Source organism: Saccopteryx leptura, chromosome 10 (assembly GCF_036850995.1).
Source record: "Saccopteryx leptura isolate mSacLep1 chromosome 10, mSacLep1_pri_phased_curated, whole genome shotgun sequence".
NCBI classification, from domain to species: Eukaryota; Metazoa; Chordata; class Mammalia; order Chiroptera; family Emballonuridae; genus Saccopteryx; species Saccopteryx leptura.
The window spans coordinates 47094905-47120919 of record NC_089512.1 but is presented as its reverse complement, the minus strand read 5'-3'; the positions used below and the strand labels follow the sequence as shown (position 1 = coordinate 47120919).

At 41.5% G+C, this 26015-nt stretch overlaps 1 protein-coding gene and 1 pseudogene across 1 annotated transcript in view; both read right to left on the bottom strand.

Moving 5' to 3' along the window:
* TMCC1 (transmembrane and coiled-coil domain family 1) overlaps positions 1–26015 on the bottom strand; it is a 265968-nt gene that overhangs the window by 191182 nt on the left and 48771 nt on the right. Inside the window, exon 2 of the mRNA XM_066351879.1 lies at positions 3510–3565. The gene's annotated coding sequence lies outside the window, so the exon portion shown is untranslated. The remainder of the gene's footprint in view (positions 1–3509; positions 3566–26015) is intronic.
* The window catches only part of LOC136382522 (large ribosomal subunit protein uL3-like), a 61549-nt pseudogene that overhangs the window by 501 nt on the left and 35033 nt on the right, over positions 1–26015 (bottom strand).

Here is a 26015-nt window from a genome sequence, read left to right as displayed (position 1 = left end):
CAAAGTAGTCATCTTGGAAAAGAAGCCACAATAATAGCTTACAAAAATCCACTGCTTAGAAAATCAAGAGAACAGAACATTCAATATGTATATTCTTGCTGAGACAATTTAATTCCTATCACTGATAATCACAGTTAATTATCCATATGCTGAAACTCAGCACATTCAAACAGTAATACGAAGTAGATATCCTAACCTAACTGTATGTGGATTTTAATGGAAAAGAAGAATTTCTTGTCACTATTCATACTCATCAAGATCACTGGTAACATAGGGGGTGACAAGTTTGCTGCTCTTCTGAGAAGAAAATAAAAATAAAAATCTTGTAAATTGAATTATCTGTTGAAGCACAAATAACCTTCTGGCAGCATATGCGTGAATGATCCAGACAGTCTGTTGTCAGAGAGACTAGCTTTACTCAGTACAAGCTATCAAGAAAAGATATTCTAAGAACATCCTTTCTCTGAATAGTCTCATACCCGACAGAAGCTTCCCATATATCCACAAAAATTCAAAAGCAAATAAGTAACATAGTAACTGGGGTATAATAAAAGAGTAGGGCACAAGAAGGTCAAATAGCAGCCACAGACCAATATTAAATGCAAGAAATTAAAAGGAAGCTGAAACTTAAGAAATGTTAAGGTCAGCACAATTGCCATGGTAACGGAAATCACATGCAAAAAGAGAGGTGGGGAGATGATAGGCATGAGAATTTTCATAATAGAAAGTGTTTATTTTTATATTGCATTTCTACAAATATAAAAAATAAAACTGAATTAATGCACAAAACCTGCTAGAAAGGACAAAATATGGTGTAGGACAGTGATCCCCAACCTTTTTTGGGCCACGCACCAGTTTAATGTCAGAAAATATTTTTACGGACCGGCCTTTAGGGTGGCATGGATAAATGCACAAAATAAAATTATGCAACCAATGTAAAAACTGTGGTATTTTTAAATATATTGATAATTGTCGAACCTAAGAGACAAGCGTCAAGAGTGAGTCTTAGACGGATGTAACAGAGGGAATCTGGTCATTTTTTAAAAATAAAACATCGTTCAGACTTAAATATAAATAAAACGGTAATAATGTAAGTTATTTATTCTTTCTCTGTGGACCAGTACCAAATGGCCCACGGCCCGGTACTAGTCCACGGCCCGGGGGTTGGGGACCACTGGTGTAGGAGTTTTTTATGTCCATATTTTCCTTCAATTTTTTGTTCAAAGAGCTTTAAAACTCCCTGCACTACCAAGTACTCTTTACAATCTAAGTCACTATCAATGTTCTGGGAAAATGAGGACCATTTGCCACCAAGCAGTAATCAGAAGGCATAAATCAGCTACAACTCAAAGCTACAAGAGTTTAGAAAAACAGAAATGCAAACTTGAATTTTCTTCCTGGTAACTACTCTCATTAGTATATGGGCACTGTCATTGTGGCTCTGCTGCCCACATTCTTTCATAACTATTTCCCCATTTCCTGACCGCTTCATGACTCAGGAGCATAAATAATGTGACAAGGTAAAAGGCATTGTTTCTCACTACTACCTTCCTCTTTCTAAATACCACAAAATTCTCTGCTCCCAAACTAGCAAACAAGTAGCAGCCACGAGAATGGGAAATTTCACTGCTTTTCACTCAAATTCTTTGTGGCCACACTGTTCTTCTAACTGTACATTGCTTCAGTTTTTCCTTTTTTGCAGGGAGAAAGCCAAGAGAGAAACCCTGAATCCTTACTAGATTAATGACTATCTTGGCTTCTGCTGGAGTTTTCTGGTGTTCCTTGTGGGCAAAACTTTTGCCACAGTATATGTATATATTTAATTATCCTCACCTTTCCCATGAGTTTGTAGAGAAGACTTAATAGTTACTGAATTATTTCCACTCTGCAAAGGATCGAGCAGCTCAGAGAAAGTTTACCAAAATAATCCACTAACACTGTACTATACTGAATTATATGGGAGGATGTGAAAGCAGCAGGCTAATAATGAGGAACTAACTTAATTTTTATTTGTATTTTATTATGTAAATAACACAAATAATTTGTTTTTTTTTTAAGTAAAATATATAAAATAAATTTATCCCATGAGAGTAAAAGACATCATGAATCAAGAAATGATGTCAAGGTTAGTTGGAAAACTTACTTGTTTCATATATAAAGGTATAAGGAATTTACTAGTCAGCAAATGTTTCTTTGGGCAGTGTTATAAACTAATCAAGTGGCCATCTGCTTCTCATTTTTTTTAATGAAAAATATGGCACATTTTATATGTCAGTAACTTCATTTGAGATTTCACTAGCATTTGGACATCATTTGTTTTCATATAATTTGAAGTGATGACTGATTGATTACAAAAAAAGCCAGCATTCCTAAGAAAACCTAGAAATAGGATGTCAATCTCCAAGCCAAAACTTGCACACACTATCTACACAAATGCAAAGATCACGTAATAGAACAGTAATGAATTCTGGGATTTCTAAAGGCAAGACATAACTATACTAATCAGCAGAGGCTTACCTAACATGGAACCCTAAGCTGAGCTTTAAACATCAAGTGGCAAGATAAGAATTTTGAAAAACAACCTATCATACTGATGATAAATATATAATCTGGTACTTACACTTGTAGCTATATCATCTGCATTATTGCTGTGACATCAACACAAGAAATATCGTCAAAATTTTGACACCTGCTAAAATTTCCTGTAGGCCAACAGAAAATCTTTACGGCCACCATTCAATATAAGCCAAATGTTAAGGAAGGTCAAATACTATATGCCAAAATACCAAAGACAGCAATGTTGTAATAATTAACTCCATAAAATTTCTGGTAGTAAGAATGCAAACACTAAAGAAATTCAACAATGGCAAAGATTTTTAAGAATTCCATATTTTCTTCTATAAATTCAAACAAATAATAACTGTTGCTCAGTTTATAAAATTCACCCAAATAACTATATTGAGACCCCTGGTTTAACACAAGTTCAACTGCAAAGTAAGTGTGCTTTCATAAGAAGGAAATGTTGGCTTCTCCTTTACTCACTCAGCATCTCTGCAAAAATAAGTAAACTAGAGGAAGTAGAGAAAGAAAAAGGAACAGAAGGACATGGCTGAAAGGGGGTAGGGGGGAGGAGTGAAAAGTTGGAAAGAAGAGAAAAAGCCACCTAAGACCAGGCATTTCAGATAACTTTGTTAAATTCTCAGAATTTTAAACAATTTTTCTACAATAGTTTTGCCAAAGACACAATGCACCATTAGTTCACATTCAAGAAACAAATTGTTTTGAATTATATCAGAAATAAGTTAAAAAATTACGTTTTTAAAACTCATCAAATGTTTATGAGGGTGCTCTAAAACGCATTCCAAATTATATAAAAATTACTTTTCTTATTTTCCTTTAAGTTTTTCTTTCCAATTTTGGGGGTTTTTTTGATAGACATGGTGACCAAAGCTTTTTGGTTTGACTATAAACCAAGTTATTTCACTAACTATAAAGAGTTGAATACTTGCCTTTATCACTCTTCCTCAAGTACTTCCAAAATATACAGGAATCCTCTTAGGAAAAGCTGAAAAGCAAACATTAAGAATTATATAATAAGAAACTTAGAGGGGAGAACATATCTATTATTTAAATACAAAAAAACTGATTATACACATAAAATGCTAACGTTTATCTCTTACTGGTAGAAATGGGGTAATTTTTTCAAATATTTTTCATTACTTTCTAATTTTTCAAAAAAATAATCAAGAAAAATTGTAATAAAAAATTACAATTTGAGAAAATATCAACTTGTCAATACTTAAAAGAAAGTAGTACATATCATAAGTAGCAATGAATATTTTTATACTACAATACTGAATTAGAAATGAATATTCCATTAATTCTAATCTTAAAGTAACATGAAAGGCAAAACAAGCACATGAAATACAGCACAATTTAAAAAATATTTTTTCAAGTAGCTTACAATTCTTTATCTGTAATTATGCATTCAAAAGCAATTCTAAAAACTATAACTACACCACATACAACTGAGATTCAAGATGCACCAAAATTGAAATTTTCCTGGAAAACTAGCTCCTGATAGCCATTAAGAGAGAAGCAATTTAATTATACAAGGTAATTAGTACAATTTAATTAATCAATACAATTTAATTAGTATTTTGGAGGTATATGCTATGTGCTCAGCATTATACCGACCAAATAAGGCATATTATCCTGCCCTCAAGGTACTTACTCTAATACTGAAAGCAAGAAAAAGAAAACAGTGCAAAACAACACAATTAAGTGCTAAAATGTGTGAGGAAAACTGCAATTAGCATCAGAAGTAAGGAAGATCAGTTAGATTTGTCTAGAAAAACTTCATGAAAGAGAAAGAGATTTTTAACTAAGCTTCAAAGGATGAGAAAATGAATAAGCAGGAAGAGATAAACCAAGACTTCCAGCTTAAAGAGCAGTAAATACAGTATGTTTGCAGGCCAGTAAAGAGGTCAGCTAATTATATTGGTGGATACATATCTCAGTCATCTGGAAAACTGGGTGGCTGCTGGATAGATGTGAGAGAAGACTTTCTATTATCATATAGCCATTTTAAAAAAAAATAAACTTCCATATTTCAAAAAAGAATGAAAATACATGTTTTAACTTCTAGGATAAACATTTAAAGAAACAGTAAAAGTGAATCTAACTGCAATGCTAATAGGAAAGAAAATTAAAATTAAAATACTTAAATGCAAAAAATGTTGGAAAGCACAATCACATAAAAGGAGGACATATGAAAAGCAACATGTAAGATGTTAAATGTAAACCCAAAAATTCCAGTAATTATATTAAATGTAAATTGATCAAAAGACAAAAATTATTATACCAAATAAAAATCAAGGCTGGTCCTGATTGGTAGTAGTACAGTGGACAGAGCATCCACCCAGGATGCTGAAGTCCCTGGTTTGAAACCCCGAGTTTACCAGCTAGTGTGCAGGTTGGTCAGCTTGAGCACAAGGTCACCAGCTTGAGTGTGGGGTCATTGACATGATCACAACGTTGTTATCTTGAAGCCCATGGTCGCCGGCTTGAGCAAGGGGTCACTGGCTCAGCTTGAGCCACCACCCCCTCGGTCAAAGGCACATGTAAGAAGCAATCAAGGCCCTGACCGGTTGGCTCAGCAGTAGAGCATCGGCCTGGCATGTGGATGTCCCAGGTTTGATTCCCGGTCAGGGCACACAGCAGAAGTGCCCATCTGCTTCTCCACCCTTCCCCCTCTCCTTTCTCTCTGTCTCTCTCTTCCCCTTCCGCAGCCAAGGCTCCATCGGAGCAAAGTTGTCCGGGCACTGAGGATGGCTCCATGGCCTCCACCTCAGGCGCTAGAATGGCTCTGGTTGCAATGGAACAATGGCCCAGATGGGCAGAGCATTGTCCCCTGGTGGGCATGCCGGGTGGATCCCGGTTGGGCGCATGAGGGAATCTGTCTCTCTGCCTCCCTGCTTCTCACTTCAGAAAAATACAAAAAAAAAAAAAAAAAAAAAAAAGCAATCAATAAACAACTAAAGTGAAGCAACTACAAGTTGATGCTTCCCTCTCTCTCTGTCTTTCTCTCTCTAAAAAAAATAAAGAAAAAGAAAAAATATATCAAGGCAAGTACTGGAAATATAAGGGGGAACACTTTGTAAAGTATATGATTGTCTAACTACTATGCTATACAGCTGAAACTAATACAAAATAATATTAAATAAACTTATTTAAATATATTTAAAACAAATAAATGACAACAATAAAAATAAAACAAACCAACAATATTATGGTGCTTATAAGAATCACACCTAAAAATAAAAAGTATAGGAAAGGTTAGACAAAAAGTTGCTCTAGCTATATTAATAGTACACAGAGTATACCTTAATGTGATAAGCATTAATAGAGTATAATTCTAGGATGAAATGTATACTTCATTAGGAAGATATAACAATTTAAAATCTGTACTCAGGCCCTGGCCAGTTGGCTCAGCAGATAAACCATCAGCCCAGAGTGTGGACATCCCAGGTTCAATCCCTGGTTTAGGGCACACATGAGAAAAAACTATTTGCTTCTCCTCCCCTTCCTCTACCTGTTCTCTCTCTCTTTCCCTCTCACAGCCAGTGGCTCAACTAATTCTAGCGTGGGCTCCAGGCACTGAGGATAGCTTGACTGATTCGAGCATCAACCCCAGATGGGGCTTGCCAGGTGGGTTCCGGTCGGGGAGCATGTAGGAGTCTGTCTCTCTGTCTCCCCTCCTCTCACTTAAAAATAAATAAATAAATAAATAAATAAATAAATAAAATCTGTAGTCATTTGATAATATAGCCTCCAAATATATAAAGCAAAACTTGGCAGAATTACAAGTTAAAAATATCCATAAGCATAATGAAGAAATTCTTTTCAATAGTTGATAGAACAAATGACCCAAAAAGAAGGGGGAAAAAATAAAAGTATAGATCTGAATAGCATGATTAACAAATTGGACCTAAATAGACATTTATGTGACACAGTACTCAGTAACTGCAGAATACTCTACTACAAAACACAAAAAGATCATTTACAAAAATTAATTATATGTGCTGAGTCCTAAGGCAAGTTTCACAAGTTATTCTCTTACCACAATGTGTACTCCTAAGGTTTAGTGAGTGGAGAGAATCATTCCCCTCCCCTCATTTCCTCCTAACCCAACCTCTATGCAATATGGCTAGGTTGGGATGCAGCAACACAGAGGCTGAACAAACACCTAAACCTGGAGGAGAAAAAGCTTTCTGTCTGACTAAAAGAAATACATTTGCAAGAGCATGGATGAATCCCACTGCAGTTAGGAAGGTTAAACCACAAATTTTAACAAATTGCTGAAGACTGAATATGGGCTAACATGAGAGTGTGAAATCCCTGGGGGATGAAATCATTGGAGAGTTCCCACCCTATTCCAAGCTTTTCCTCCAGGAACCTCAAAAGGCTTTCTAATGCAGGTGGGGCATCTGGGAGAAATCAAAGAAAGCTCCTCACTCCAGCTCTCAACTCTGTGGAGCCAAGAATAGAACAGCAGCCAATGCCAATCAGCCCAGACCTATTTCCCCTATATCCCTATGAAATAAAAGGCTTAATCTGCAAGGAAAATTCATCAAGGTCTGTACCCTGAGAGCACAGGTAAGAACCCTACCATAGCTAGAAGAAAGAAAGGGAAGGAGACTGACACACTCAATCTTCACTATCTCTCTAAAGAATAACCTTAATGTAAGGGGGAAGGGCTTTTAAAGGGGCTCTAAAAATCTTAGCTTTAAAAAGCCTATCCTGGATGCTGTAATTGGGGAAAAAGAAAGGATAGAAGCTTTACCCCTGCAAGTGAAAGTGGGAGATCTTGTGAAGGCTACACTTCCAAGACCTAGGTTCTAATACCTGACTAAATCTGAGGATTAATAGATCATCAAGAACTCTCCCCACTCTCCATTACCATGCTAACAGGCTCTGAGCAAAAATAACAGTGAGGCCCTGGCTGGTTGGCTCAGTGGTGGAGTGTCGGCCTGGCGTGCAAAAGTCCCAGGTTCGATTCCTGGCCAGGGCACACAGGAGAGGCGCCCATCTGCTTCTCCACCCCTCCCCCTCTCCTTCCTCTCTGTCTCTCTCTTCCCCTCCCGCAGCGAGCCTCCATAGGAGCAAAGATGGCCCGGGCGCTAGGGATGGCTCCTTGGCCTCTGTCCCAGGCGCTAGAGTGGCTCTGGTTGCAACAGAGAGACGCCCCTGAGGGGCAGAGCATCGCCCCCTGCTGGGCAGAGCCTCGCCCCATGGTGGGCGTGCCAGGTGGATCCCGGTCATGCGCATGCGGGAGTCTGTCTGACTGTCTCTCCCTGTTTCCAGCTTCAGGAAAAAAAAAAAAAAAGAACTAGAACAACAAATTGGTGTTCTTCTCTCTCTCTCTCTCTAAAATAAACCAATAAATAAAAAATATTAAAAAACTAAAAAATAAATAAATAAATAACAGTGGAATACAGCTGCAAAAGACAGATTCACTCTAAGAGACAATACAAAGGGAAAACCCAAAGCCAAGCATGAAAAGACATTAGGGAAATTTGAAGTCTCTGGTTCCTCTAGTTCTGATGGCACCTACAAATGTCAACTCTGGTAACCAGAGCAGTAATAAACTTCAAACAGCCCAACCCCTAAAAGATTAACTTAAATTCCACTAGCGAAGGAATTTGGTCTTCTCCAAGCATATCAAGTATTTACCTCAATATTTCCTGTCCTATACAACATGTTCAGCTTTCAACAAACAATTATGAAGCATGTCAAAGGCAGTAATAAAAATACAACTTGAAGAAGCAAGGCAATCATCAGAACTAGCCTAAGATATGACACAGATTTTGGAAGTATCAGACAGGAAATTTGAAACATGATTTCCATAATAGAGAAAAATGGAAAAGGTAGACAACATGCAAAATCAGACAGGCAATTTCACAGAGACATGGAAATTAAAGACTTGGGTGGAAATGCTAGAAATAAAAACAGTAACAAATAGCCTAACCTGTAGTGGCGCAGTAGATAAAAGCATCAACCTGGAACTCTGATGTCGCTGGTTCAAAACCCCAGGCTTGCCTGATCAAGGCACATAATGGGAGTTAATGCTTCCTGCTCCTTGCCCCCTTCTCTCTCTCTCTCTCTCTCGCTCTCTCTTTTTCTCTTTCTCTTCTCTAAAATGAATTTAAAATAATCTTTAGAAAAAAATAACAGTAACAAATAATACATGATTTTGACAGGCTTACTATTAGACGTGAAGCAGCTGGGGGCGGGGGGAAGTAAACTGGAGCACAGATGAATAGATAATACCCAAACTGAAATGTAAAGGAAAAAAAGGAGTAGGAAAATAAAACAGGAGAAAATACCCAAGAACTGTGGGAAAATATCAAAAAAGAGAAAATGAAGCAGAATAAATATGTGAATGGCTGAGACCTTACCAAAATTAGTGACAAGACACCAAACTACAGATTTAAGAAGCTCCAAAACACCAAAAAAAGCTAAATACCAAAACAAACAAAAACATACCTAGGCATCTCATACTCAAATTGCTGAAAAGCAAAGAGAAAAATTTTAAAGGCAGGCAGAGAGGATAAACCGTAATATACAGAGAGAAACAAAAATAAGGATTACATTAATGTCCTGTCAGAAACTTTGCAAGTAACAAGACAATGAGTGGAATGACAGTTTTAAATGTTGAAAGACACCCTGGACAAGTAGCTCAGTTGCTTAGAGTATCATCCCAGCATGCCAAGGTTGCAGGTTCCATCCTTGGTCAGGGCACATACAAGAAACGATGAATGCACAATTAAGTGCAACAACAAATCCATGTTTCTCTCTCGCTCTCTCTCCCTTCCCCTCTCTAAAATCAATTTTAAAAAAGAAAGCTTTAAAAAATGTTAAGAGAAAAACACTGCCTAACCAATATACAGTGAAAATATTCTTCATGAGTGAAAAAGACTTTCCTGGACCAAAACAAAACTAAACAAATAATTCAATGCCAACAGACCCACCCTATAAGAAATATTAAAGGATGTTCTTCAGGCAGAAGGAATGATACAGTTCAGAAGCTTGGGTCTACACAAATAAATGAAGGTTAAGTGAAATTAAAAAAAATCTTTTTTTCATATTTTCAATTGCTCAGAAAAACAACTGTTTAAAGCAGTAATAATATACTGGGCATTTATAGAATTAGTGAAATGTATAATGACAGTGACAAGAAAACATTAGGAACATACTATATAGTAAGATATATACATTCTTTTAATAAATACTCTCACTAAACTTAGAAAGCAAATCCTTTAGCTTGATATAGGGTATTTATTAAAAATATACAAAAATCTAGTAAAATAACACAGGTAAAAACAACATTGCCGGCCCTGGCCGGTTGGCTCAGTGGTAGAGCATCGGCCTGGTGTGCAGGAGTCCCGGGTTCGATTCCCGGCCAGGGCACACAGGAGAAGCGCCCATCTGCTTCTCCACCCCTCCCCCTCTCCTTCCTCTCTCTTTCTCTCTCTCTCTCTCTCTCTCTCTTCCCCTCCCGCAGCCAAGGCTCCATCGGAGCAAAGTTGGCCCGGGCACTGAGGAAGGCTCTGTGTCCTCTGCCTCAGGCACTAGAATGGCTCTGGTTGCAACAGAGCGACGCCCCAGATAGGCAAAGCATCGCCCTCTGGTGGGCATGCCCGGTGGATCCCGGTCAGGCGCGTGCGGGAGTCTGTTTGACTGCCTCCCCATTTCCAACTTCAGAAAAATACAAAAAAAAACCCCCAAAAAAACAACAACATTGCCATTAATTTAGGACTGAAGGAAGATACAGGAATAGATATCTTGATATACACTATATAACAGATATACAGAATGTAGACTACTCTCCAATTAGCATCCACAGAGTTTCTATTAGATACATCTGTACATATAGAAAAGTAAATTAAATGTTTGAGATTTATGAGTCCTATGCATTTAATACAAATGTAGGAATAAATTCATGGATTAGGATTTTAAAATTTAACTTCATTTTCAGGAACCTACAAATTAAATCCAGGGTTCACACAGGTAGTTTTTACCTTGTCTTCCCTGCCTTGCCCCTCTTCTCACCATTTCTGAAGGGTATCCACAAGAAAGGTCCTGGATCATTCTGTCTGGTTTCTAACACTACTCATGGTCTCGTAAAAGCATGCAACTTTTTATCCACCTCCCAAAATCTAGTCTAAGGAGTCAGCTAACAGAAAACTGAATCCTTTATTTTAGCTTTCAGACTTAGTCCATGAACTAGCAAGAATGAAAGCCCTTAACCATCAAAATGCTTTCTCCTTTCATGATACCTATGACCTAAATATTATACTCCTTTGTTATTATGAAGACATACCCTATTTCTTACCAGAAAGAAACTGAAGAGAGGGGAGCATTTGTATGAGGCTAGTTACTGGCATATCTAGAGGGTAGTCTATTTTAAAAGCAAAGCTACAAAGGGTGGGTGGGTAGGGTAAAGGCAGGTGGAAGAGGGTAAACTGGTGAAGAAGACTAGACTCTGGATGGTGATCACACAATGCAATGTGCGGATGATGTATTGTAGAATTGTACACTTGAGGCCCTGGCTGCTTGGCTCACTGGTAGAGCGTCAGCCCGGCGTGTGGATGTCCTGGGTATGATTTCTGGTCACGGCACACAGGAGAAGCACTCATCTGCTTCTCCATCCCTCCCTTTTGCTTCTCTCTCCCTCCCCCCCCCCCCTCTCTTCACCTCCTGCAGTCACGGTTCAATTGGAGTGAGTTGGCCCTGGGCACCGAGGATGGCTCCATGGCTTCTGCCTCAGGCACTAAGTAAAGCTTGGTTGGAGCAATGGAGCCATGGCCCCAGATGGGCAGAGCATCACCCCCTAGTGGGCTTGCTGGGTGGATTCCAATTGGGGCCCATGCAGGAGTCTGTCTCTGCCTCCCCTCCTCACTGAATTAAAAAAAAAAAAAGAATTGGCCTGACCAGGCGATGGCACAGTGGATAGAGCGTTGGATTAGGATGTGGAGGACCCCAAGGTCGCCGGCTTAAGCACAGGCTCATCCAGCTTAAGCATATGCTCATGAACTTGAGTGAAGGGTCACTGGCTGTAGCATGGGATCATAGACATGACCCCATAGTCGCTAGCTTGAGCACAAAGGTTGCTGGCTTGAATCCCAAGGTCACTGGCTTGCACCCAAGTTTGCTGGCTTGACCAAGGGGTCACTAGCTGTGCTGTAGCCCCGCGGTCAAGGCACATATGAGAAAGTAATCACTGAACAACTAAGGAGCTGCAAAAAAGAACTGATACTTCTCATCTCTTTCCCTTCCTGCCTGTCTGTCCCTATCTGTCCCTCTCTCTGACTCTGTCTCCGTCAAAAAAAAAAAAAAATTTGCACACTTGTAACCTATACAATTTTATTGACCAATGTAGCCACAACAAATTCAACAAAAAGTAAATAAAATAAAATAACATAAAGCAAAGATAGAGGCTTCCAATCAAGATGGCAGAGTAGGGAAACATGGTATTGGCATCCTCCCTCAACCACATCAAAATTATAACTAAACTACAAAGCAACCATTCATTGAGAAACACCTGAGATCTAGCTGAACAGAAGTCCCATAACAAAAGATACGTAGAAGAAGACACATAAGACAGGAAGGTGGAAATGTAAAACAAGCTGATTCCACACACTGTAGTGGTTTAAAAAATGGGAGGGGTATCTTGGCTTTGGAGGATGGCCCTGAAAGGCGAGGGAGACCAACCTCACTCCAGGAGCAAAGGGTCCCAGCCACCCCCAACCCAGGGTTCTAGTGCCACGTAGAGAAGTCTCCATAACTTCTAGCAGTGAAACCAGCATGGATTGAGGCTGAGTGAGACAGAGGGCTGCTAGAGTCCCAGGTGTTTCTCATAATGGGCCCATTATGAGAGGAATTTACTCAATGATGGACTTGCTTGCTCTGAGCCCCAACTCCAGCACTGGGACAGAAGCTTGAAAGGCACCAGGGACATATGGGGAGGAACTAAATTGTCTGGCTTTAAACCAAGACTAGAGGGATAGCTTTCTCCCAGAAAGAAATGCTGGCAGAAGGCATGGCTCCTTTTGAGCCTTGCCACCTGGAGGCTTATGTGGGCCATATCTGAGTCTCCATCAACCTAACACTTTTTAACACATCCTGGTGATTCCCTGAGACCCACTGTAACGTCAGTGGCCAAGGCCAAGCAGGTCTACATTAGATCTGGGCAGACGGCAGAGAAACTGCAGAGCCAGAAAGCATTGGGCCATTACTGTTGAATACATTCTCGGAAAAGCAGATGAGCAAACAGGCAGGGGAAAACCTCTTCTCAGGCAAAGAAACAGCAAAGATGGCCCCTCACAGTGGTGGGCAATTCACAATCCACAGTCCACAACCCCTCTAAGCACAAGCACCCATAACCTTACACAGGCTATGCACATGTGCCTCTGCCATGTGCTCACACACTAATCAAGCAAAGTGTCTGCAGCCAGTACACCAGCGACAAGCCTTACACAGCTGTTTTCCCAACACCTGCCCAAACCAACTTTCAGGCCCACTCAAACAGCTTCCACTGGCTTTTCCATACAAGCGGCCTGTCTTACCTCCAGCTTCAGATTATCATAATATCTCTCAAAGATTCACAAATCCCAAACAAGCAGCATCTAGCATAGGTGTGCCCCATACCTCTTACTAAGTGGCCCAGGCCCAACACTGGTGGCAACTGGACTCAACTCACAGCTAGGCCTCTCTTGGCACCTCCAAACCCAGCACAAATAGCAGCCACCACTTTGTAGCTCATGCCAGGTGGTCCCAGGGAGGGCACAGGCAGTGCTGACCTTGGCCTGCACCTTCTGGGAAATCCCAGAACCAGCACGTTGTGTGGCCAGCTTCAGACTTTACCAGAGCACCACCCAACAACCTCCACATTCAAGGGACACACTAGGCAGGCACCAAAGCCCTACTTACGTGAGTTCTGCTCCATGGGGTCAGTTCCTACATTGTAGCTCCCCCAATGCAGTTGACTGATCCTCTAGCTGTTCTGGGGTCATTCCCCCCACTGACATTCCAACAGCAATCAAGGATCAATTACAACAGGAAGGTGCACACAGCCCACACAGGGTGCCCACCTGGAGTACCAGGATAAGGGGACCTACTACATAAGGCCATGCTACCAACACTGGGAGACATAGCAAATCTGCCTAATATATAGAAAGAAAAAAAAAAAAAACGAACTCAGAGAGGCAGCTAAAATGGGGAGACTGAGAAATATGTTCCAAACTAAAGAAAAGGAGAATCTCCAGAAAAATAAATGAAATGAAGGCAAATAATCTACAAGATACAGAATTCAAAACAATGGTTATAAGGATGATGCTCAAGGAACTTAGTGACATCTTTAACCACCTAAAAAAGGACACAGGAACCATAAAAAAGAACCAGTCAGCAATGAAGAATATAACCACTGAAATGAAGAATATGCAAAAAGGAATTATCAGCAGATTAGATGAAGCAGAGGATCAAATCAGTGATTTTGAAGACAAAGTAGCAGAAAACAACTAATTAGAGTGCCAAAAAAAGAAAAAAAATTAATGAGGACAGTTTAAGGCGGTGGTCCCCAACCTTTTTTGGGCCACGGACTGGTTTAATGTCAGAGCCTTTAGGGTGGGATGGATAAAGGTATCACGTGACCGAGACAAGCATCAAGAGTGAGTCTTAGACAGATGTAAAAGAGGGAATCTGGTCATTTTTAAAAAATAAAACATCGTTCAGACTTAAATATAAATAAAACGGATATAATGTAAGCTATTTATTCTTTCTCTGTGGACCGGTACCAAATGGCCCACGGACCGATACCGGTCCACGGCCTGGGGGTTAGGGACCACTGGTTTAAGGGACCTAAATAAGGTACAACATCAAGCATAACAACATCCACATCATTGGGGTGCCAGAAGGAGAAGACAGAGTAAAAGACCGAGAACCTATTTGATAAAACGACTGAAAATTTCCCTAACCTAGTGAAGGAAAAGGACAGAAGTCTAAGTACAGAGTCCCAAACAAGATGAACTCAAATAGACCCACACTAAAACACACCATAATTAAAAAGCCAAAGGTTAAGGATAAGGAAGGAATTTTAAAAGCAGCAAAAGAAACATAGTTGCCTAGCAGGGAGCGCCCACCTTCAGTTGATTTCTCAACAGAAACTTTTCAAGCCAGAAGAGGCTGGCAGGAAATAAAGTGATAAAGAGCAAGGCCCTACAACCAAGACTAGACTATCCAGCAAGGCTATAATTTAAGATTGAAGGAGAAATAATGAGTTTCCCAGACAAGAATTAGCTCAAGAACTTCATTACTGCCTAACCAGGCGGTGGCGCAATGGATAGAACGTCGGACAGGGATGCGGAAGACCCAGGTTCAAGACCCCAAGGTCGCCAGCTTGAGCGCGGGCTCATCTGGCTTGAGCAAAAAGCTCACCAGCTTGGACCCAAGGTTGCTGGCTCAAGCAAGGGGTCACTCGGTCTGCTGAAGGCCCGTGGTCAAGGCACATATGAGAAAGCAATCAATGAACAACTAAGGTGTTGCAACGAGAAACTGATAATTGATGCTTCTCATCTCTCTCCGTTCCTGTCTGTCCCTATCTATCCCTCTCTGACTCTCTCTCTCTCTGTAAAAAAAAAAAAAAAAAAAAAAAAAAAAAAAGAACTTCATTACCAACCAACCAGAATTACAAGAAATGTTATGTTTAGGACTTCTTTAATAAGATGAAAGAAAAAAGAGAGGAAAATAAATATAAATAACAACATGGTAATAAATACATAGCTATCAATAATTACCTCAAATATAAGTGGATTAAAAGCTCTAAAAGACATAGGGTAGCGGAATGGATAAGAAAACAAGCCCCATATATATTTGCCTACAAGAGACCCACCTCAGGTCAAAAGACAAACACAAACTGAAAGTAAAGGAATGGAAAAAGATATTTCATGCAATGGAGAGTAAAAAACAAGCTGTATGGTAACATGTATCAGACAAACTAGACCTTAAAACAAAGGCTATAATAATAGACGAAGAAGGACAATACATAACTATAAAGAGCTTAATCCAACAAGAGAATCTAACCCTTGTAAATATTTGTGCACCCCAGATAAAAGCACCTAAATACTATATAAAACAAATATTGATGGATATTAAAGGGAGCAGTGACAGTAATATAGTTATAGGAAACTTTTAACACCTCACTGACATCACTGGATCACTGGGTAGATCTTTCAGAGAGAAAATCAACAAAAGCAGCCTTAAATGACATTAGACCATAGGGATTTAATTGATATTTTCATAAAATTTCACCCCAAAGCAGCAAAATATACATTCTTTTCAAGTGCACATGGAACATTTTCCAGGCTAGAGTATATGTTAGGACACAAAACAAGCAAGTCTCAATAAATTTAAGAAGACTGAACTCATATCAAGCATCTTTTCTGACCACAATGGTGTGAAACTAGAAAGCAATTACAAAAAAAAAAACAAAAACCCCACCAAAAAACACACAAACACAGAGGCTATATATAATATAATAAACAATGAATGGGTTAATAATGAGATCAAGAGATAAATAAAAAAAAATACCTTGAGACAAATAAAAACACAACTCAAAGTGTATTGGACACAACAAAAGCAGCACTAAGAAAAGTCATAGCAATACAGTCCTACCTCTATAAACAACAAGAAAAAAACCTCAAATAAACATTCCAGCCTTACACCTAAAGAAAACAGAAAAAGAACAAAAAACAAGGCCCAAAGTGAGTAGAAGGAAGAACATGATAAAAATCAGAGTGAAAATAAACAAAATAGAATTTTATCTTTTTTTTTTCTTTTTTTGTGTGTGGCAGAGACAGAGAGAGAGAGAGGGGGACAGATAGGGACAGACAGACAGGAAGGGAGAGAGATGAGAAACATCAATTCTTCATTGCGGCTCCTTAGTTGTTCATTGATTTATTTCTCATATGTTCCTTGATTGGGGGGCTATAGCAGACTGAGTAACCCCTTGCTCAAGCCAGCGACCTTGGGTCCAAGCTGGTGAGCCTTGCTCAAACCAGATGAGCCTGCGCTCAAGCTGGCGACCTTGGAGTCTCGAACCTGGGTCCTCCATATCCCAGTCCAACGCTCTATCCACTGCGCCACCGCCTGGTCAGGCCAAAATAGAATTTTAAAAAAGAATACAAAAGATTGCCTGACCAGGCAGGGGTGCAGTGGATAGAGGATTGGACTGGGACACAGAGGACTCAGGTTCAAAAACTCGAGGTTGCCGGCTTGAGTGCGGGCTCACCAGCTTGAGCGCAGGGTCGCTGGCTTGAGCCCAAGGTCACTGGCTTGAGCAAGGGGTCACTTGCTCTGCTGGAGACCCCCAGTCAAGGCACATATGAGAAAGCAATCAATGAACAAGCAATCAACAAACAACTAAGATATGCAATGAAGAATTGATGCTTCTCATCTCTCTCCTTTCTCTGTCCCTCTCTCTGACTCTCTGTCCAAAATAAAAAAATAAAAAATAAAAGAATACAAAAGATTAACCAAATCAAGACCTGGTTCATTAAAGAGATAAGATTGATAAACCTTTAACAAGACTCATCAAGCCTGACCAGGTGGTGGCGCAGTGGATAGAGCGTCAGACTGGGATGCGGAAGACCCAGGTTCGAGACCCCAAGGTCTCCAACTTGCGCACAGGCTCATCTGGTTGGAGCAAAAGCTCACTGGCTTGAGCCCAAGGTCACTGGCTTGAGCAAGGGGTTACTCGATCTGCTAAAGGCCTGCGATCAAGGCATATATGAGAAAGCAATCAATGAACAGCTAAGGTGTTGCAATGAAAAACTAATGATTGATGCTTCTCATCTCTCCGTTTCTGTCTGCCTGTCCCTGTCTATCCCTCTCCCTGATTCTCTGTCTCTGTAAAAAAAAAAAGGAAAAGACTCATCAAGAAAAAAATATAAGGCCCTGGCCGATTGGCTCAGCGGTAGAGCGTCAGCCTGGCGTGCGGGGGACCCGGGTTCGATTCCCGGCCAGGGCACATAGGAGAAGCACCCATTTGCTTCTCCACCCCTGCCCCCTCCTTCCTCTCTGTCTCTCTCTTCCCCTCCCGCAGCCAAGGCTCCATTGGAGCAAAGATGGCCCGGGTGCTGGGGATGGCTCCTTGGCCTCTGCCCCAGGCGCTAGAGTGGCTCTGGTCTCCGCAGAGCGACGCCCCAGAGGGGCAGAGCATCACCCCCTGGTGGGCAGAGCATCGCCCCTGGTGGGCGTGCCGGGTGGATCCTGGTCGGGCGCATGCGGGAGTCTGTCTGACTGTCTCTCCCCGTTTCCAGCTTCAGAAAAATACAAAAAATAAAAAAAAAAAAGAAAAAAATATAAGAGGACCCAAAGAAATAAAATCAGAAATGAAAGAGAAATAACAACTGACACTGCAGAAATATAAAGGATTTATAAGATAATACTATGGACAATTATATGCCAAATAACTGGAGAAAATGGATAAATTCCTAGAAACAATCTTCCAAGATTGAATCAAGAAGAAATAGAAAATCTAAACAAACCAATTATAATATAACCAATAAAATCAAGCAGGAATCAAAAATCTCCCACCAAAGTCTTTGACTGCATAATTTTACAGGTGAATTTTACCAACCATTCAAAGAACTAGAACTAACACCCATCTTTTCCAAACTATTCCAAAAATTCAAGAGGAGGGAAGTCTCCCAAGCTCATTTTACAAAGACAGAATAATTATGATTCCAAAACCAGATAAAAGCACTACAAAGAAAGATTATAGAGCAATAACCTTGATAAACATAGATGCAAAAATCCTCAAGAAAATTAAGCAAACTGAATTCAGCAATACATTTAAAAGGCTATACATACACCATATCAAGTGCGATTTATTCCTGAAATGCAAGATAGTTCAATATCCACAAATCAATTAACATGATATACCACATAAAGAAAATGAAGAATAAAAATCAATGATCATACTCTTCCCATAAGTGGCCTGAGGTGGGCTCTGAAAATGGTTTGCTATTCACTTGACCCAGAAAACCCCCCAAAATTCATGCAAACCAAGAAGTTCAAATATTCATGGTCACATTAAGAATACTCGTCAAACTGCCCAGGCCATCAAGAGTATGCATATCTGAAAAGCTACCAGGCACCTGAAGGACTTCATTAGATAAGCAATGTGTGCCATTCCATCATTACAATAGTGGAGTTGGTAGATGTTCACTGGTCAAACAATGAGGCTGGACACAGGGTCTAATAAAAGTGTTAAAGATTTTGCTGTACATGATTAAAAATGCAGAGTAATGCTGAACTTAAAGGTATAAATGTAGCTTCTAGGGTCATTGAATATATCCAGGTGAACAAAGCTCCCAAGATGTGGCACAGAACTTAACAGAGCTCATGGGCAAATTAACCCCAACATGAGCTGTCCCCGCCACATTGAGATAGTCCTTATTGAAAAAGAACAGACTGGCCCTGGCCAGTTGGCTCAGCGGTAAAGCGTCGGCCTGGCGTGCAGGAGTCCCGGGTTCGATTCCCAGCCAGGGCACACAGGAGAGGCGCCCATCTGCTTCTCCACCCCTCCTCCTCTCCTTCCTCTCTGTCTCTCTCTTCCCCTCCCGCAGCCAAGGCTCCATTGGAGCAAAGATGGCCCGGGCGCTGGGGATGGCTCCTTGGCCTCTGCCCCAGGCGCTGGAGTGGCTCTGGTCGCGGCAGAGCGACGCCCCGGAGGGGCAGAGCATCGCCCCCTGGTGGGCAGAGCGTCGCCCCTGGTGGGCGTGCCGGGTGGATCCCGGTCGGGCGCATGCGGGAGTTTGTCTGACTGTCTCTCCCCGTTTCCAGCTTCAGAAAAATACAAAAAAAAAAAAAAAATTTTTTTAATCATATGATCATATTAATAGAGGCAGAAACGGCTTTTGACAATATCTAACACTTATTTATGATAAAAACTCTAAACAAAGTGGGACTAAAAGGATCATACCTCAATATAATAAATAAAGGTCACATATGACAGTCCCACAGCTAATAACATCATGCTCAATGGAGAAAAACTAAGCATTTCCCTTAAGATCAAGAATAAGATAGGATATCCACTTTTACCACTCTTATTCAAAATAGAACTGGAAATCCTAGCCACAGCAATCAGACAAGAAGAAATAAAAGGCATCCAATTTGGAAAGAAAGAAATAAAACTATTATTTGCAAATGACATAAATATTATATCTAGAAAACCCTAAAGATTCCACAAAAAAACTACTAGAACTAGCCTAATCTGTGGTAGCATAAAGTGTCAATTCAGAATGCTGAGGTCACCGGCTTTGAGCGTGGGCTTGTGAGCACAAGGTTACTGGTTTGAGTGGGGTATCATCTACACCAGGGGTCAGGAACCTCTGGCTCGCAAGCCAGATGTGGCTCTTTTGATGGCTACATCTGGCTCACAGACAAATCTTTTTTTTTATATAAATAAATTTTTATTTTAATGGGGTGACATCAATAAATCAGGGTACATACATTCAAAGAAAACATTTCCAGGTTATCTTGTCATTTAGTTCTGTTGCATACCCATCACCCGAAGAGAGATCGTCCTCTGCCACCCTCCATCCAGTTCTCTCTGTACCCCTCCCCCTCCCCCTCTCCCTCCTTCCCTCCCCCCACCCCCTGTAACCACCACACTCCTGTCCATGCCTCTTAGTCTCGCTTTTATGTCCCACCAATGTATGGAATCCTGCAGTTCCTGTTTTTTTCTGATTCGCTTATTTCACCCCGCACAATGCTACCAAGACTCCACCATTCCGCTGTAAGTGATCCGATGTCATCATTTCTCCTAGCTGAATAGTATACCATGGTGTATATGTGCCCCATCTTCTTCATCCAGTCCTCTATTTTTTTTTACAGTGATTAAAAGCCTTTAAGCAAACTCTTGGCCAATACAGCAAGAATCCCTAAAAGAGTAGTGTCCTTAACATGTTCACCAAGTCCAAGTTGGCCCCATCACCATGCCAAATCCCTGAAAAATGCAACCCAACCACAGTTCAGTCTGTTAGGAGCTGTCACAGGGAGCAGGAGTCCAGGAAAGTTCCCCACAGGAAAAGTCCGCATGGCACTGGAATTGTTGTCACCATTCTATACTTTGCAGCTCATGTCCAAGTCCCAATGACCGCTGCTTCTAGCTGGTAATGATTCAGGTAGACTGGAAAAAGCCATTTACAGCATGCGTGGATATGGAGCTTCTGTTCTCCTCTGCCTGGAGAGTTGAGACCAGGTTGCTTTTCCCTGGAGCTCTGTGACTGTGGCCTGGTAAAGAGAATCTTGGGATACACTAAGCTGGGTGGCAAAGGTAAATTCATAATACAAGTTGGCAAAAGGAGGAAAGAGAGCTCTAAATTAGGAGTAGATCCCAGCCTGAAATATGAGTGGGGCATTGAGGTAGGAGGGATAAAGGAAACACTATATATTAAGCAAAGCAGCAGAAAATAGGACTATCAACACCCACAACAGAGATCTTTGAGGGAAGAATAAAAAACCTGACTATTCAGGCAAAACATAGTTAAGTGGCCCTTGTGCGAATGAGATCAGTTTACCTGCTTCTTGGAAGAAATACCCTAGGCTCGTCCACAGTGTTGTAGATGGGGCCGACGGCCCTGGGCGCCTTCAGTGGCAAACCCCAGCTTTCTGGGCAAGGTTAGGTCATAGGTGGCTGGAGCAGGGCTGGAAGAGACTGAACCCTCCCTTAGAGGAGCGAGGGGGAAGCCCACCTTCCAGTGTCCCTGTTTCCTCACAGCAGAGGCGTGTAAGCCTGGCAGGCTTTAGCTCAATGACCTTCCTTTCCACTATTGAAGCAGGACCCAGATGGCATCCTATGAGACCCCTTTGGGGTGTTGGAGCCTTTAAGGGTGTATCCTAAAAGCTGGTAGGTTCCCCTTATCTCTATTGGGCTTTTTCTGCCTCTAGGTATCTTAAAAGCCATTCTCAGAAGATCTCGCTGAGGGGTTTGAGGATCCCCATCCGCCTATATAAATCTTTTCCATATATCTGGAGCTATTTGGAAAAAAGACAGAACAGTGTTATTAGCTAGATCTAATAAAGAAGGTAGTAGTTTGCAGGCGAAAAAGATTTGGTGTCTCCTGTTCATCAGCATTCAAAAGAAATGCAATTTTTTTTTTAAGTAAAAAGCATGATATGGTAGACCCGTCGGAGTCATTGGCCTGGTGTGCAGGATTCCCGGGTTCGATTCCTGGCCAGAGCACACAGGAAAAGCGCCCATCTACCTCTCCACCCCTCCCCCTCTCCTTCCTCTTCGTCTCTCTCCTCCCGCCCGCAGCCAAGGCTCCACCGAAGCAAAGCCACCCTGGGCACTAAGGATCACTTGTTGTTGCTTTCGCCCCAGTCGCTAGAATGGCTCCGGTTATAACAGAGCAACACCCCAGATGGGCAGAGCATTCCCCCCTGGTAGGCATGCCAGGTGGATCCCAGTCAGGCGCATGCAGGAGTCTGTCTGACTGCCTCCCCATCCCCATCCTCAGAAAAATACAAAAAATAAATAAAAGAAAAAATACTAAAAAAAGGGGGGGGGCATTCCCTTGTGCTAAAGCTCCAGGGAGCATGGAGTGAGCTTGAGTATGTCCTATGAAACATGGAGCTCTATGTTGACATATAAGTCTTTGAAGAAGGAGGAACTCCTGAAATAGTTTATCAGCATTTGTCCCTAAGACAGCAGTCTTTATAGTGGGAACACCATACGTAGATATTTGCTGTCTGTCTATAGATTAAGGGGGGAATATGGCAAATGCTGAAAAGCCATGATCTTTGTGCCCCTCCCCTCCCCCAACCCCCTCCCTCTCCTCCCCCCACCCTGTAACCCCAACACTGTTGTTCATGTCTCTGAGTCTCATCTTTAAGACAAATCTTTAATAAAAAAATAATAACGTTAAACATATAAAACATTCTCAAGTATTACAATCCATTCATTTCCTACCGCTCATGTTCATGGTTGCGGGTGTCTGGAGCCAATCACAGCTGTCCTCCGGGACAACACCAGATTTTTATTGGATAATGCGTAATGTACATGGGTCATTGTATGGCTCTCATGGAATTACATTTTAAAATATGTGGCGTTCATGGCTCTCTCAGCCAAAAAGGTTCCCAACTCCTGATCTACACGATCCCAAAGCTCGCCAGCTTGAGCCCAAAGGTCACAGGCATGAAAAACCCAAAGTCATTGGCTTGAGCAAGGGGGTCTGGCCTGGCTCTATCAAGGCACGTACAAGAAGCAATCAATGTACGACTAAAAGTGAAAGCAACAACAAGTGATGCTCCTCACCCTCTCTCACCTCCCTCTCTTCGAAGCAATCAATGCCCAACTAAAGTGAAAACAGCTACAAGTTGATGCTTTTCACCCTTTCTCTCCCTGCCTGTCTCTCTCTCTCTCTCAAAACAAAACAAAAACATAAGAACTGATAAATGAATTCAGTAAAGTCACCAGATACAACATAAATACAGTGGTACCTTGAGATACCAATAGACCAACATACGAATTTTTTAAGATACGAGCTGCGACTCGGTCCATATTTTTGTTCGAGATCCAAGCGAAATTCTGAGACACGAGTCGTGATTCGGGAAACTGCTGCTAACTGGCGCACGGCTCTAGTATCGGCAGTTTGATATAGGAGTTGACTGACTTACGAGCTCGGTTACCAAACGAATTAAATTCGTATCTCAAGGTACCACTGTATTTAGAAATTACATTTCTATACACAAATAATGACCTATCAGAAAGAGAAACTGAGAAAACAATCCTATTTATAACTGCATAAAAAAAAAAAAAACAGCCTGACCAGGCGGTGGCGCAGTGGATAGAGCATCGGACTGGGATGTGGAGGACCCAGGTTTGAGACGCCAGCTTGAGCACGGACTCATCTGGTTTGAGCAAAGCTCACCAGCTAGGACCAAAGGTCACTGGCTTGAGCAAGAGGTTACTCGGTCTGCTGTAGCTCTACAGTCAAGGCACATATGAGAAAGCAATCAATGAACAACTAAGTGCCACAACGAAAAACTTGATGCTTCTCATCTCTCTGCATTCCGGTCTGTCTGTTCCTATCTATCCCTCTCTCTAACTTTCGCTCTGTCTCTGAAAAAAAAAACCCAAAACAAACCTAGGTATAAATTTAACCAAAGAGGTAGACAACCTATACTCAGAAATTAGGTATTGAAGAAAGAAAGTAAAGAAAATACAAATAGCCCTGGCCGGTTGGCTCAGCGGTAGAGCGTCGGCCTAGCGTGCGGAGGACCCGGGTTCGATTCCCGGCCAGGGCACACAGGAGAAGCGCCCATTTGCTTCTCCACCCCTCCGCCGCACTTTCCTCTCTGTCTCTCTCTTCCCCTCCCGCAGCTGAGGCTCCATTGGAGCAAAGATGGCCCGGGCGCTGGGGATGGCTCCTTGGCCTCTGCCCCAGGCGCTAGAGTGGCTCTGGTCGCAACATGGCGACGCCCAGGATGGGCAGAGCATCGCCCCCTGGTGGGCAGAGCATCGCCCCATGGTGGGCGTGCCGGGTGGATCCCGGTCGGGCGCATGCGGGAGTCTGTCTGACTGTCTCTCCCTGTTTCCAGCGTCAGAAAAATGAAAAAAAAAAAAAAAAAAAAAAAAGAAAATACAAATAAATGGAAGTACATACTATGCTCATGGATAGTAGTAATTAACATCGCTGTAACAGCCATACTACCCAAAGCAATCTACAGATTCAATGTCATTCCCATCAAAGTATCAATGAGGTTTTACACAGAACTAGAAAAAAAAAATCAACAAAATTATATGAAACTATAAATAGGCATAGCAATTCACAAAAGAACAAAGTTGGGGGTATCATGCTACCAGGTATCACACTATACTAAAAGGCTCTAGTAATCAAAACAGCATAGTACTGGAAACAAAAAACAAAAAACACCAGACACATAGATGAATGGAACAGAATATAGAGTCCAGAAATGAACCCACGCCTATAAGGCCAATATGACAAAAGAGGCAAGAACACAGAATGGGATAAAGAGAACCTACTCAATAAATGGTATTGGGAAATTTATTTGCAACAACAACAAAAAAATGAAAACTAGACCACCTTTTTAGACCATCCACAAGAATACACTCAAAATGGATTAAAGACTTAAATTTAGATTTGAAACCATAAAACTCCTAGAAGAAAGCATAGGCAGTTAAATCTCTATCATTTCTCTCAGCCATATTTTTTCTGACATAATTTCTCAGGCAAGGGGAACAAAAAAAAAAAATTAAACAAATGGGACTACATTAAAAAGTTTTTGCACAGCAAAGGAAATTATTCACAAAATGAAAAGACAACCTATTAAATCTGAGAAGATAAGATATTTACCAATAATACATCTGATAAGGGGTTAATATCTAAAATTTATGAAGTACTCATACAACTCAATACCAAAAAAGAAAAATCCAATTAAAAAATGAACAGCCTGCCTGACCAGGCAGTAGCGCAGTGGATAGATCATTGGACTGAGACGCAGAGGACCCAGGTTTGAAAACCCCGAGGTTGCCAGCTTGAGCATGGGCTCATCTGGTTTGAGCACAGCTCACCAGCTTAACCTCAAGGTTGCTGGCTTAAAGAAGGGGTCACTCAGTCTGCTGTAGCCCCCAGGTCAAGGCACATGTGAGAAAGCAATCAATGAACAACTAAGGTGCTGCAACAAAGAATTTATGCTTCTCATCTCCCTCCCTTCCTGTCTGTCTGTTCCTGTCTGTCCCTCTCTCTGTCTCTTTCTCGTCTCTGACACACACACACACACACACACACACACACACACACACAAGAATGGACAGCCTAATCTGTGGTGGCGCAGTGGATGAAGTGTCGACCTGGAACGCTGAGGTTGGCGGTTCAAAACCGTACACTTGTCTGGTCAAGGCACATATGGGAGTTGATGCTTCCTGCTCCTCCCCCCTTTCTCTCCTTCTCCCCCCCCCCACCTCTCTCTCCTCTCTAAAATGAATAAATTTAAAAAAGAAAAAGAATAAATGGACAGCCTGACCAGGCAGTGGCATGGGGGATAGCGCATTGGACTAGGACACAGAGGACCAGGTTCGAAAACCCAAGGTGTCTAGCTTGAATGCAGGCTCATCCGGCTTGAGCACGGGGTTGCCAGCTTGAGCAAAGAATCATAGACATGACCCCATGGTCGCTGGCTTGAGCCCAAAGGTCGCTGACTTGAAGCCCAAGGTCAGTGGCTTAAACCCAAGGTTGCTGGCTTAAGCAAAGGGTCACTCGCTCTGCTGTAGCCCACCTCACCCCCTAGTCAAGGCACATAGGAGAAAGCAATCAATGAACAACTAAGGTGCTGCAATGAAGAATCGATGCTTCTCATCTCTCTCCCTTCCTGTCTGTCTGTCTCTATCTGTCCCTCTCTCTATCTCATTCTCTGTCTCTGTC